This window comes from Ornithorhynchus anatinus, chromosome 3 (assembly GCF_004115215.2).
Source record: "Ornithorhynchus anatinus isolate Pmale09 chromosome 3, mOrnAna1.pri.v4, whole genome shotgun sequence".
In the NCBI taxonomy this organism is placed as follows: Eukaryota; Metazoa; Chordata; class Mammalia; order Monotremata; family Ornithorhynchidae; genus Ornithorhynchus; species Ornithorhynchus anatinus.
The window spans coordinates 96,474,782-96,488,588 of NC_041730.1; the positions used below are offsets into that span (position 1 = coordinate 96,474,782).

The 13,807-nt window shown below is 46.1% G+C and overlaps 1 non-coding gene across 1 annotated transcript; it reads left to right on the top strand.

Annotated features, from left to right (window-relative positions):
- Positions 1 to 13,303: 13,303 nt before the first annotated feature.
- LOC114810631 lies at positions 13,304 to 13,441 on the top strand. Its single transcript, XR_003758326.1, has one exon. It is a non-coding gene; the product is annotated as a small nucleolar RNA SNORA7 (small nucleolar RNA).
- The last annotated feature ends 366 nt before the right edge of the window (positions 13,442 to 13,807 follow it).

A 13,807-nucleotide genomic window follows, 5' to 3' on the forward strand; every position in this document is an offset into this window, starting at 1 on the left:
AACCTAACTATGTAGTCAGGTCAGCACGCCATGATGGCGATGACGACAATGATGATGAAGACTGTATCCCACGAGAAGATGGCAATGATGGCAGCAGAACTCTGAGAGGCAGTAGCAACAGTGCCAACTCTTAAGGGAAGAGTTGCTGATCATCCCCCTGCCCCCTCCCCGCCTCATAAGGTCGTGACAGAAAGAAGGGACGTGGAGCCCCTTGCCCCACACCAGAAGCCTAAGGTCATGCCAGAGAGAAGGGCTGCAGTCCACCTAAGCTCCCACTTGGCTAACCAGGTGTCAAAAACTGAGTCAAGGGGAGGGTCTCCGCCACCCTCCTCCACTCCCCCAACTATGGAGGGCCTGAGATCTCCCCAAAGGGAAGGGATGTTGAGCCCTCTCTGGCCCCTTCTTTCACCCAGGAGGCCTAGGATCACGTCTGAAGAAAGGGTCACACTCTGAGCAAAGGGGAGTGATGTCATCCCGCCCTGCCCCACCCACCGGAGGACTGGGAAGATTGTTGTTTTTGTTTTAGGTATTTTTTAAGTGCTTACTCTGTGCCAAGTACTGTTCTAAGCTCTGGGGTAGATGAAGGTAATCAAGTTGTCCCACTTGGGGCTCACAGTCTTAATCCCCATTTTACAGATGAGGTAACTGAGGCACAGAGGAGTTAAGTGACTTGCCCAAAGTCACACAGCTGACTAGGGGCAGAGACGAAATTAGAACGCACGACCCCTGACTCCCAAGCCCATGCTTTTTCCACTAAGCCACACTGTTTCTCTGAAGAGAACCTGGACCCTTTCCTACTTTCTCCTCCCTCCCCTTCCATGTATAGGAGGCCTTGAACTTCCCTGAGGGAACTGACCCGCCACCCTCATCCCCCACCTGTCCCTCTAGTAATGCACCAGGGATTTGGGACTGCACAAGGAAGGTATTGCCAATCCCCCCTGCTCACTGTCAGCAGAGAATGTGTCTGTTTATTGTTGTATTGTACTCTCCCAAGCATCTAGTACAGTACTCTGCACACAGTAAGCGTTCAGCAAGTACAATTGACTGATTGACCTACTACCTCTACCTCCTTGCACCCTGGGACCTGGATGCTCACCAGAGTAGCAGGACTGTGACTCACCAATGAGATAACATGTCAGTCACCCATCAACAGCTAATGACTTCCTAGTGCTGTTCGCCCATTCACTCTGGACAGACACTTTAATGACTTGCTAATCATTCATTCATTCAGTAGTATTTATTGAGCACTTACTATGTACAGAACACTGTACTAAGCGCTTGGAATGAACAATTCGGCAACAGATAGAGACAATCCCTGCCCAACGATGGGCTCACAGTCTAATCGGAGGAGACAGATGGCAGAGCAAGACAGAACGAAACAAAAACAAGACAACATTATCACGATAAATAGAATCAAGGGGATGTACACCTCATTAACAAAATAAATAGGGTAATAAAAAATATATATATACATATATATAAAATTGTAGCTGAGAATCTGTGGGTTCCCCTTGTCCCCTCCACCCTCCCCCCCACACCAACACACACACACACACACACAACTGGGAGCTGCTGAGTTGCCCCCGACTAGAGGAAACTGCATTGGCCACTGGGTCTACAGATGAGCTGCTGCAGCTCCCGACTATCTTTCACTTATTCTCTAGTCACCCTGCCTGCCATCTGCCTCAGTCCCCTCCCTCTGATCTTCCCACCTCTGTCCCCCATGCCCAGAACCCCTCCCCTTCCCCCTCCTCACAGGCCGGCCCTCTTCAGCTCACTCCCATTCCTGTCATCCTGCACCAGCACCCACCCCACATCCCTCTCCCCCCTCACTGGCCACCACCAGCTCTCTCCCATTGAGCCTTTTGCTACCCCTTGCAACAACCCCACCCCACGTATCCCCCACAAAGCCTCAGCCAAATGCTGCCTGTGGAACCCTCACTCCATCATGGGGAAACTTCCCTTCATCCTTGACCATTCTTGACCCAATCAATGCTCCTCCTCACCATCACTGAAACCGGCCTCTCCCCAGATGACATGGTCTCCCCTGAAGCTCTCTCTTTGGGGACTCTTATCTTCTCCCACTTCCCCAGAGTCACTGGGAAAGAGGAAGGAATGGGCTTCCTTCTTGCTCCCCAATGCTGCCTTCATACCATCCTATCACCCCCATCCCTCGCTTTCCCTCCTGTGAAGTCCATATCATTCACCTTTACCACACATTCCAGTTATTATTCATGGCCATCTATTGCCCCCCAGGTCTCTCCTCCAACTTTAGGAACCATTTTGATCCCTTTCTTACATTCCTTCTCTCATTCTCCATCTCTGCATTAATAATGATTATGGTATTTGTTAAGCGTTTACTATTGCCAAGCACTGTTCTAAGTGTGGGGATTGATATAAGGTAATCAGGTTGCCCCATGTGGGTCTCATAGTTTTAATCCCCATTTTACCAATGAGGTAACTGAGGCACAGGGAACTTAAGTGGCTTGCCCAGAGTCACACAGCAGGCAAGTGGTGGAGCCGGGATTAGAACCCATGACCTGACCTTCTGACTCCTAGGCTCGTGCTCTATCCACTACACCATGCTGCATTGATCCTTGGAGACTTTAATAACCATGTGGATGTCTCCAGTGATCCTTCCACTATCCAACTCCTCTAACTTCTCTGCTCTAATGACCTCCTGTTCCATCCCACCTCACATACCTGATCTTATAACCTCTAGTAATGGTGCAGTCTCTACTTCACCAATTTGGAAATTCTTCTTTTGGATCACAACTTCATCTGTTCTTTTTCCCATATCCCCATGCCCCTCCCCCCGGGACAAGTCTGTCCTTTCCTCCTGCATAGAGACCTCCATTCTTTTGACCCCCTTCCACTTCTCTGCAGCCATTCTACTCCATTTCGTGTCTATATCCAAACTACCTTCTTCTGACAGCCAAATCAACGCACTCAACATCACACTCTCCACTGAACTCAACTCCCTTGCTTCTCGTCCTTCAGCTGTTCTCAATCCACCAACCCTCAACTCTGGATCACCTCCGCAGTACGCTTCCTCCATTCCTGTTCCTGATCTGTGGAGTGCTGTTGGAGGAAATACAGACATCTCTCTGATCTCGTCCACCTTAAATTCATTCTAATTTGCTTCAATTCAGATCGCTCTACTGCCTGACACAATAATCCTTCCTAATTCACTCCTGTACCCACTACCCCCATCAGCTGTTTCAGATTTTTAACTCCCTCCTCAAGCCTCCTGTCCTTCCACTTCCACAATCTCTCTCCTCTAATGATCTAGCCACATTCCTCATCAACAAAATTGAAACTGTCAAGTGTGATCTCCGTAAAATCTCTCCTGCACCTCTCCAATCCACCCGCTCCTCCACTTTCTTTGATTCTCCCTGAATTCCTGCAGTAACTCAAGAAGAGATCTCTCTCTACCTCTTTAAAATTACCCCCTCCACCTATACTTCTGACCTTAACCTTTCATACCTTTTTAAAACACTCTCCCCCTCCCTTCCTTTCTCCTTGATTGCCAATATTCAACTGGCTACTTTCCAACAGCTTCTTCCCCCCTGGTTTCAAACATGTTTATGTATCCCCATCCTAAAAAAACCTTCCCTTACCCCACACCTCCCTCCAGTTATCACCCCATCTTCCTCCTACCATTTCTCCCCAAACTTCTCGAGAGAGAGCTGTTTACACCCGCTGTCTCCACTTCCTTTCCTTCATTCCTTTCAATCTGGCTTCTGTCCCCTTCCTTCCACAGAAACAAACTGCTCTAAGGTAACCAATGGCCTTCTTCTAGCCAAATCTGATGGCTTCTACTCTGTCCTAATCATCCTAGACCTCTCAACTGACCTTGACACTGTAGAACACCCCACTTCTCCTTGAAACTTAAACCAACCTTGTCCTCTCTTGTTTCTCCTACTATCTCTGTGGCCCGCTGCTTCTCAGTTTCTTTTCCTGGCTCCTCCTCTGTCTTCCACCCTCTGACAGTAGGGGTCCCTCCCGGATCAGTTCTAGGTCCCCTTCTATTCATCTACACCCACTCCCATGAGGAACTCCTTCGTTCCCATAGCTTCAACTACCATCTCTCTGCAGATGATTCCCGACCTTGGGGTTGTCTTTTCCCATACCACACACATATTCATTGTCGCCAAATCCTGTCGGCTCTATTTTCACAACACTGTTAAAATCCACCCTTTCCTCTCCATCCAAACTGCTACTATGCTGATCCAAGCACTTATCCTATCCTGCCTTGACTACTGCATCTGCCTCCGCAGACTACCTCCCTGCCTCCTGTCTCAGCTTTAAAGCACTCAATCGCCTTGCTCCATCTTACCTCACCTCACTGATTTCTTCAGTCCAGCTGGCACACTCTGCTCCTCTAGTGCCAGCTCACTCTCTGTGCCCTGATCTTGTCTGTCTCGCCACCAACCCCTTTGCCACACCCTCTCCCTAGCCCGGAACTCCATCCCCCTCCATATACGGCAGACCACCGTTCTTTCCACTTTCAAGCATTATTAAGGTCACATCTCCTTCAAGAGGCCATCCCCGCTTAAGCCCTCTTTTCCCTGGCTAACTCTTCCTTCTGTGTCATCTATGCACTTGCATCTGTTTCCTTTGTACATTTGATATTCACCCCACCCTCAACTCCATGGCATTTGTGTACATATCTTTAGATTATATTTTATAGATTATTTATTTATACTGTGTCTCCCCCTCTAGACTGTAAGCTAATGTAGGTCGGGAAAGTGTCCACAAATTCTGTTGTACTCTCCCAAGCACTTAATACAGTAAACTCAATAAATATCACTGATTGCTTGATTGACTATAAGTTCCTTGTGGGCAGGGATTATACCTACTAACTGTTTTATTGTATTTTTATGGTATCCGTTACATATTTTGCTATGTGCCAGGCATTATACTAAGTGCTGGGGTAAATACAAGCTAATCATCTCGGACACGTTCCGTGTCCTTGATGGTGCTTATATTATTAATCCCCATTTTACAGATGAGGTAACTGAGACACAGTGCAGTTAAGTGATTTGCTCAAGGTCACACAGCAGTCAAGTGGTGGAGCCGGAATTAGAACCCCGATCCTTCTCACTCCTAGTTCCATGCTCTCTCCACTAGGCCATTCTGTTTCTCAAGTGTCCTCTCCCAATCCCTTTTTACAGTGCTCTACACACAGTAACCCCTCAATAAATACCACTGATAGATTGATGAAGTAGAAGAATCCCAGAATTTAGAGATGGAGAAGAGCTTCTGACTCTTCCTCCTGCAGAATGGAGAGTGATGATACAACAATCCCAGGGAGTCTCTCTGCAATTTCGGACTCAAACTTTGAATATCCCGGCTCCTCCACTTGTCAGCTCTATGACTTTGGGCAAGTCACCTAACTTCTCTGTGCCTCAGTTACTTCATCTGTAAAATGGGAATTAAGACTGTGAGCTCCAAGTGGGACAACATGATTATCTTGTATCTACCCCAACACTTAGAACAGTGCTCAGCACATAATACGCACTTAACAAATACTATTATTATTATTACTTGTTGAGTGCTTACTATGTGCCGAGCACTGTTCTAAGCACCAGGATAGATACAAGTTAATGGGCACAGTCCTTGTCCCTCCTCCACAATATCGCCAAGATCCATCCTTTCCTCTCCATCCAAACTGCTACCTTGCTGGTACAAGCTCTCATAATATTCTGAGTGGATTATTGTGTTAGCCTCCTCTCTGATCTCCCTTCCTCCTGTATCACCCCACTCCAGTCTATTCTTCATTCCTCTGCCCAGATCATCTTCCTACAGAAACACTCTGGGAATGTCAGTCCCCTCCTCAAAAACCTCCAGTGACTGCCTATCAACCTTCGCACGAAACAAAAACTCCTCACTCTTAGCTTCAGAGCTCTCCATCACCTTGCCCCCTCCTACCTCTCCTGCCTTTTCTCCTTCTACAGCCCACCCCTGTACACTCCGCTCCTCGGCCGCTCACCTCCTCACGGCCCCTCCTTCGCGCTTGTCCCGCCCACGTCCAACACTGACCTGGAATGCCCTCCTTCCTCACATCTGCCAAACTAACTCTCTTCCCCTCTTTAAAGCCCTACTGAGAGCTCACCTCCTCCAGGAGTTCTTCCCAAACTCCTCCTCCCCTCCCCATCCCCCTTTCTCCCGCCCTCTGCTCTTCCTCCTTCCCCTCCCCACAGACACAGTCCATATTTGTATATATTATTTATTTCTGTATTTATTTTGTTAATGATGTGTATATATATCTATGATTCTATTTATCTTGGTGGTATTTATGCCAGACTACTTGTTTTGTTTTGTTTTGTTCTGTTTTGTTTTGTTGTCTACCTCCCCCGTTAAGACTGTGAGCCCGTTGTTGGGCAGGGACTGTCTCCCTCTGTTGCTGAATTGTACATTCCAAGCACTTAGTCCAGTGTTCTGCACATGGTAAGCGCTCAATAAATACTATCGAATGAATGAATGAACATGGGGCTCACACTTTTAATCCCCTTTTACAGATAAGGTAACCAATGCCCAGAGAAGTGAAGTGACTTGCCCAAGGTGATACAGCAGACAAGTGGCAGAGTCGGCTTTAAAACCCAGCTGCTTCTGACTCCCAGATCCGTGCTCTATCCGTGTTTGACTTTATGATAGGTTCTTTCTTCTGAGTTGTCAGCTTAGTAATAGTGAGTAAACTGGCCTAGTGCCATTTGTAGGTGGGAGGGTCACTAGAGCACTGAAATCATTCCTCACTTGCTGGTTGTCCATCCTCCTTTACAGTCTCCAGTGGGCCCTGGGGAAGGTGCCATGGGGTGGAGTGGAGGCAGCTGCAGAATAGACAGCCACTCCCTATTCACCCTCCGCAGGGTGTCATTTCCATGTCTGTCCTGAGTCTCACTGTATTTTCTCTGGGGCAGCTTCAGGTCACAAAAGAAGATCAACGTCGTGTAGTGGATAGAGCTCGGGCCTAGGAGTCAGAAGGTCGTGGGTTCTAATCCCAGGTCCGACACTTGTCTGATGTGTGACCTTGGGCAAGTCACTTCTCTGGGCCTCAGTTACCTCATCTATAAAATGGGGATTGTGACTGTGAGCCCCTTTGGGAGAGGGAATGTAACCAGCCCTAGATTCTATTTATTGCTATTGTTCTTGTCTGTCCGTCTCCCCCGATTAGACTGTAAGCCCGTCAAAGGGCAGGGACTGTCTCTGTTACCGATTTGCACATTCCAAGCACTTACTACAGTGCTCTGCACATAGTAAGCGCTCAATAAATACTATTGAATGAATGAATGAATGAACCCTATTTGTTTCTACACCAGAGATTAGTATGGTTCTTGGCACATAGTAAGCGCTTAACAAATACCACAATTATTAATTATTTATGTGAGAAGCAGCAAGGTGTAGTAGATTGCACACGAACCTGGGAGTAAGAAGGTCATGGATTCTAATCCCACCCCCGCCACTTGTCTGTTGAGTGACCTTGGGCAAGTCACTTCACTTCTCCGTGCCTCAGTCACCTCATCTATAGATTGGGGACTGAGACAGTGAGCCCTACATGAGACAGGGACTATCCCCAACCCGATTTGCTTGTTTGCCACCCAGCACTTAGTACAGTGCCTGGCAAATAATAAGCACTTAACACATTTTATAATTATTATTACTACCCAAGTGCTTAGAGAGGTGAGTAGAGAAGCAGCGTGGCTCAGTGGAAAGAGCCCGGGCTTGGGAATCAGAGGTCATGGGTTCGAATCCCGGATCTGCCACTTGTCAGCAGTGTGACTGTGGGCAAGTCACTTAACTTCTCTGGGCCTCAGTTACCTCATCTGTAAAATGGGGATGAAGACTGTGAGCCTCACGTGGGACAACCTGATTACCTTGTATCTACCCCAGCGCTTAGAACAGTGCTCTAAGCACATAGTAAACGCTTAACAAATACCAACATTATTATTAAGCAGACATTCATATAAACTAGTCTAAGGTTAACTGTGAGCCTCAAGTGGGACAACCTGATTACCCTGTATCTACCCCAGCGCTTAGAACAGTGCTCTAAGCACATAGTAAACGCTTAACAAATACCAACATTATTATTAAGCAGACATTCATATAAACTAGTCTAAGGTTAACTGTGAGCCTCAAGTGGGACAACCTGATTACCCTGTATCTACCCCAGCGCTTAGAACAGTGCTCTGCACACAGTAAACGCTTAACAAATACCAACATTATTATCGGAGAAGCAGCGTGGCTCAGTGGAAAGAGTCTGGGCTTGGGAGTCAGAGGTCATGGGTTTGAATCCCGGCTCTGCCACTTGGCAGCTGTGTGACTGTGGGCAAGTCACTTAACTTCTCGGTGCCTCAGTTACCTCATCTGTAAAATGGGAATTAACTGCGAGCCTCACGTGGGACAACCTGATTACCCTGTATCTACCCCAGCGCTTAGAACAGTGCTCTGCACATAGTAAACGCTTAACAAATACCAACATTATTACCTTCATGCGTAGGTGATGCAGAAGTGGCAATAGTGGGAAGGGGAATGAAGAGTAATCTGGGAAGGAAGGCCCAAGAAGCAGCACGGCCTATTGGAAAAAGCAAGGGCCTGGGAGTCAGAGGACTCTGGGACGGGGACTGTCTAACTCGATTTGCTTGTAATCACCCCAGTATATATATATATATATATATGTTGGTATTTGTTAAGCGCTTACTATGTGCCGAGCACTGTTCTAAGCGCTGGGGTAGACACAAGGGAATCAGGTTGTCCCACGTGGGGCTCACAGTCTTAATCCCCATTTTACAGATGAGGGAACTGAGGCACAGAGAAGTTAAGTGACTTGCCCACAGTCACACAGCTGACAAGTGGCAGAGCTGGGATTCGAACTCATGAGCCCTGACTCCAAAGCCCGTGCTCTTTCCACTGCGCCACGCTGCTTCAGTACTTAGTACAGTACTTGGCACACAGCAAGAGCTTAACAAATAACACAATTATTAATACTCAAAAGGAAAAAAATGGCTTCCTGACATGCCTGAACACCTTCATCCAGTGCGGGGGAGGGGGAGTGGTTCATATGAGGAACTTAGGGTGTTCCTTCAATTTGATGTGGGGGCGAGTTAGGGGTGGAAGTAGTGACAGGGAAGGCAGGACCCGGAGTTTCTGTTAGGCCTGGCATGGGATCTGGGGCTCAACTGCCACCTCTTCAGGAGGCCTCACTGCTGCCCAAAACCCAGCAGGGAGCAGCCATTGGCCAGAGCGTCATAGTGCAATCAGGGCTCCCTAGTCCAACTGGCGCCATATAGCCTCTGTCACCCAGAACCCAGCTGTGGGGCTGCTGCGATGGCCCAGGACAGCAGACAACAGGGCCTTGCAGGCAAGCTGTCAGTCAGGCAGTTGTAGCCTCAGTTACCTGATGTGTAAAATGGGGATTAAGACTGGAAGCCTCACGTGGGACAACCTGATGACCCTGTATCTACCCCAGCGCTTAGAACGGTGCTCGGCACATAGTAAGCGCTTAACAAATACCAACATTATTATTATTGAACATTTACTGTGTGCAGAGCACTGTACTAAGCGCTTGGGAGAGTACAATACAAAAATAAACAGACACAGTCCCTGCCCACAACGAGTTTACAGTCTAGAAGAGGGGAGACAGACATTTAAGTAAATAAATAAATTACAGATATGTACATTAGTGCTGTGGGGCTGGGAGTGGGGCTGTAAGCTCATCGTGGGCAGGGAATGTGTCTGTTTATTCTTGTATTATACTCTCCCAAGTGCTTAGTACAGAGCTCTGCACGCAGTAAGCGCTCAATATATACATCTGAATGAATGAACAAAGGGAGCAAGTCAGAGAGACTCAGAAGGGAGTGGGAGAAGAGGAAAGGGGGGCTTAGTTAGGGAAGGCTTCTTGGAGGAGATATACCTTCAATAAGGCACTGAAGAGAGGGAGAGTAATTTGTCAAATTTGAGGAAGGAGGGGTTCCAGGCCAGAGGCTGAATGTGGGCAAGAGGTCGGAGGCGAGATGGACAAGATCCAAGTACAGTAAGAAGTTTAGCGTTAGAAGAGCGAAGTATGTGGACTGGGTCGTAGTAGGAGAGAAGCCACGTGAGGTGGGAGGTGACAAGGTGATTGTCTGCTTTAAAGACAATGGTGAAGAGTTTCTGATTAATACAGAGGTGGATCCCTGCAGGAACTTTGCTCAGCTAGCACATGTGATTTCTCACCCTTAGGAAACAACTCTTATGGCAACACTGAGAGATTTCCGTTTCCTACACTGGCCGTTCTCCTCTTGGCTGCCTTGGGTTGGGAGAAAGGAGGGAGGGAGAGGAAAGGGAGAGGAAAGGGAAAGGAGAGATGCAGGATATTTCCTATTTCTTCACTTGGCCTGCATGGAATTGCAACCAAGATCACGTTGTTTCCTTTTGGAGGCTGGAACACAATCAGAACCCTCAAAGAGGAGTAAAAAATTATTCCAAAGGAATTCATCAATTGTTCCACAAGGATGGCAGTAAGTATGATTTTTATCCAGATCCCGGTCTTTCCTTGAATTTAATAGTTGGAAATTGAAACAGCATGGCCTAGAGGAAAGAGCACAAGCCTGCAGTCAGAGGACCTGGGTTCTAACCCCGGCTCCACCATTTATCTACTATGTGCCTCAGTTCCCTCATCTGCAGAATGGGGATTCAGTATGTGTCCTCTATCCTTCTTAGGCTACAAGCCCAATGTGGGAGCTGATTACCTTGTACCTACCTCAGCACTTAGTACAGTGCTTGGCACATAGTAAGTACTCAGCAAATATCACAATTGTTATTGTGATTAGTGAAGCTGGGATAGACGCTCTCTTATAGATGGCCAGGGCTATTTTTGAAAATATTCTTGAATTTGACATTTTGGTTGACCAAATATTGCCCTCTCATCTAGTTAGTGATAGTAATAATAAAAAATGAGACATTTATTAAATGCCTTCTATGCCCCAAACAGTGCATAAGTGTTGGGGTTGATACAACATCATCAAATACCATCCCCATCCCACATGGTCTCGTACCTTCCTCCCCTTTCCCCTCAGTCCTATGAAAGTCAATTCTTTATTTTAATAAAATAGAAAATTCATTCTTGCTTCTCATTTAAGCTAGCCCATTGTTGGGTAGGGATGGTCTCTATTTGTTGCCAAGTTGTACTTTTCAAGCGCTTAGTAGAGTGCTCTGCACACAGTAAGTGCTCAATAAATACGATTGAATGAATAATTCTATTAAAGCTTTTCAAAGAGTGCATTGATATAAAGTTGATAAAACATCACCAGGCCAGAGTAATAAACATCACCAGACCAGAGTAATGCTCCTTGGACATTAAATAATCCCATTAATCAATTGTTGACATTTATTGAGATTCTATTGAGGGCTAAACTCTTAGAGGTGAGAGCTAAAGCTACATGAGTGGAAGAGCTTGCAGAGAGAAAGAGACAGATTCAGAGAGAAAGACAGACAGAGTGCAAACATCAATCAGTCAAACAATGGTATTTATTGAACACAGTGTGCAAAGCACTGTAATAAGCACTTGGGAGAGTGCGATTCATCAGAGTTGATAAACCTGTTCCCTGCCCACAAAGAGATTACATTCTAGAGGGGAGACAAATATTAATATAAATAAACAATTGAGGAAATATAATTTGTAGACATGCACATAAAGCAAAATGGGTAGAAGACCCAGAACAGAGTCCTGCAGGACCCCTACAGTTAGGAGATGAGAGGTGGAAAAGGAGTTAGGAGATGAGACTGAGAAGAAGTCGGAAAGGTTGGAGGAGAACCGGATGAATATTTGGTCAAACCAAAGTCTGAAAATGCTTCAGTGGGGAGGGAGTTAAAGGAGCAGAGAGGCTAAAGAGGATCAGGCAAAGTAGAATCTGTCAGCCTTGGCTATGATGTGGTCAGTGGTGTCCTTAAAGAGTGTTTTCCTGTGACTGTAGTCAGGCAAGAAGTAGTTTGTGAAGAGGAAGTGAAGGCAGCAGTTGTGTAAACCGGTCAAGGAATTTGTCCAGGAATGCCCTCTTAACCTTAGACAATTTAGACAGCTATTAACTCTTTCAGGTTATCGATTACCAACAAAAACGCAGGCAGCTAACTGGGCTCCAGTGGGAATAGTTTCTTGACTATTCAAGTCTTCAAGTCCCTAAACTGAAGTAGTTTAAGAAACTTTTTTTTACCCCAGGAATTAAAGGGCTGTGAGGATTAATGATGATGCTAATGGCATTTGTTAAGCACTTATTATGTACCAAACACTATACTAAACGCTGAGGTGGATACAAGCAAATCATAGGGGTCACAGACACTGGCCCACGTGGGATTCACAGTCTTAATCCTCATTTTACAGATGAGGGAACTAAGGCACAGGGAAGTGTAATGACTTGCCCAAGGTCACACAGCAGACACATGGCAGAGTCAGGATTAGAACTCAGGTCCTTCTGACTCCCAGGCCTTTGCTCTATCCACTAGACAAGACTGCTTCTCTAGTCTCTGTGAAGATTAATGCCTAAATGCTTGTCTCCAGAGTTAGATCAGAATTCACCTCCTGGAAATGATGATGATCTCTACTACTTTGTTCTGTTTTAGTTGCTTCACTCACTATAATTTCCTCTTTCTAGTGACATGAGGACTCTTAGTCCTGTATCCATTGTTCTTTAAAATTGAGAAAAAAGAACACTCCTAGGAATGTTTGATTTTTTAAAAGAAGGTCATTTTTTCTTGTAAGGCGATTCCATCGTAGAGCCTTCCAAGCCCTCAAAAAATATTTTCTTTCTCAAAGCTTGAGTTTTCTCACCACAGTCTGCCTCCATCTCATCCAAATTCTAAGCTCCACATAAAGAAACTATTTGAATTGCCCCAAGTTCTCGTTAGTCTGTGAGTGACAATTCTTACTCTTAAGAATCATGTATATCTAGTGGAGGAAGAACTGCAGTTTAAGGAATCACTTAGATGCAAAGTCAAAAAAAGATCAGAAGACCAAAAGTCAACTGTGCAACACCTAAAACAGAGTTAATTTGTGTATCAATCTAAATGATGCTAATTTTTGGTTCGATTTACCAAAATTCAATAGTGGGGTTTAATGGAAAGAGCGCAGGCCTGGGAGTCAGCTCCACCACTTATCTGCTGTGTGACCATGGACAAGACCATGGACACCACTTGTCTGCTGTGTTTCAATTTCCTCATCTGTAAAATGGGGATTCAATACCTGTCTTCATGCCTACTTAGATTGTTAGCCCCATATGGTTCAGAAACTTTGTTCAGACTGATTATTTTGTACCTACCCCAGGGCATCCCCCTCTCAGGTTCACACCTGGAGAGTTCTCAGTACTCTACCAGTCTCGGCTACAGGAGGGAGAGCCAGGCAGAGACATTCCCATTCCATTCCTAGTTTGGGCAGTGGCTAGCGAGTGGAACGCAATCTGCTACAAGTCAAAATTCACCTGTGCTGGCCAGCAGCGGCATGGGAGAGAATCAAGGGTGAAAACTCAAGTTTACTGCATGGAAGGAGACAGTGGTGAACCAGTTCCATATTTTTACCAAGACAACTCTATGGATACACTACCTGAATGATTGCAGGTGGAAGTGGGGTGTTCTGGGAGAGATACATCCATGGCGTCGCTATGGGTCGAAGATGACCCGATGGCATAAGACAAGACAAGACCCCAGGACTTAGTACACTGTTTACCCCATGGTAAGTGCTAATAAATATTATGATGATGATTATGATGAATTACCTGAAAGAGAAAATCATTTTACCACCTGTTTAACCATAAGAAATTAATTAGAGACAGATGTA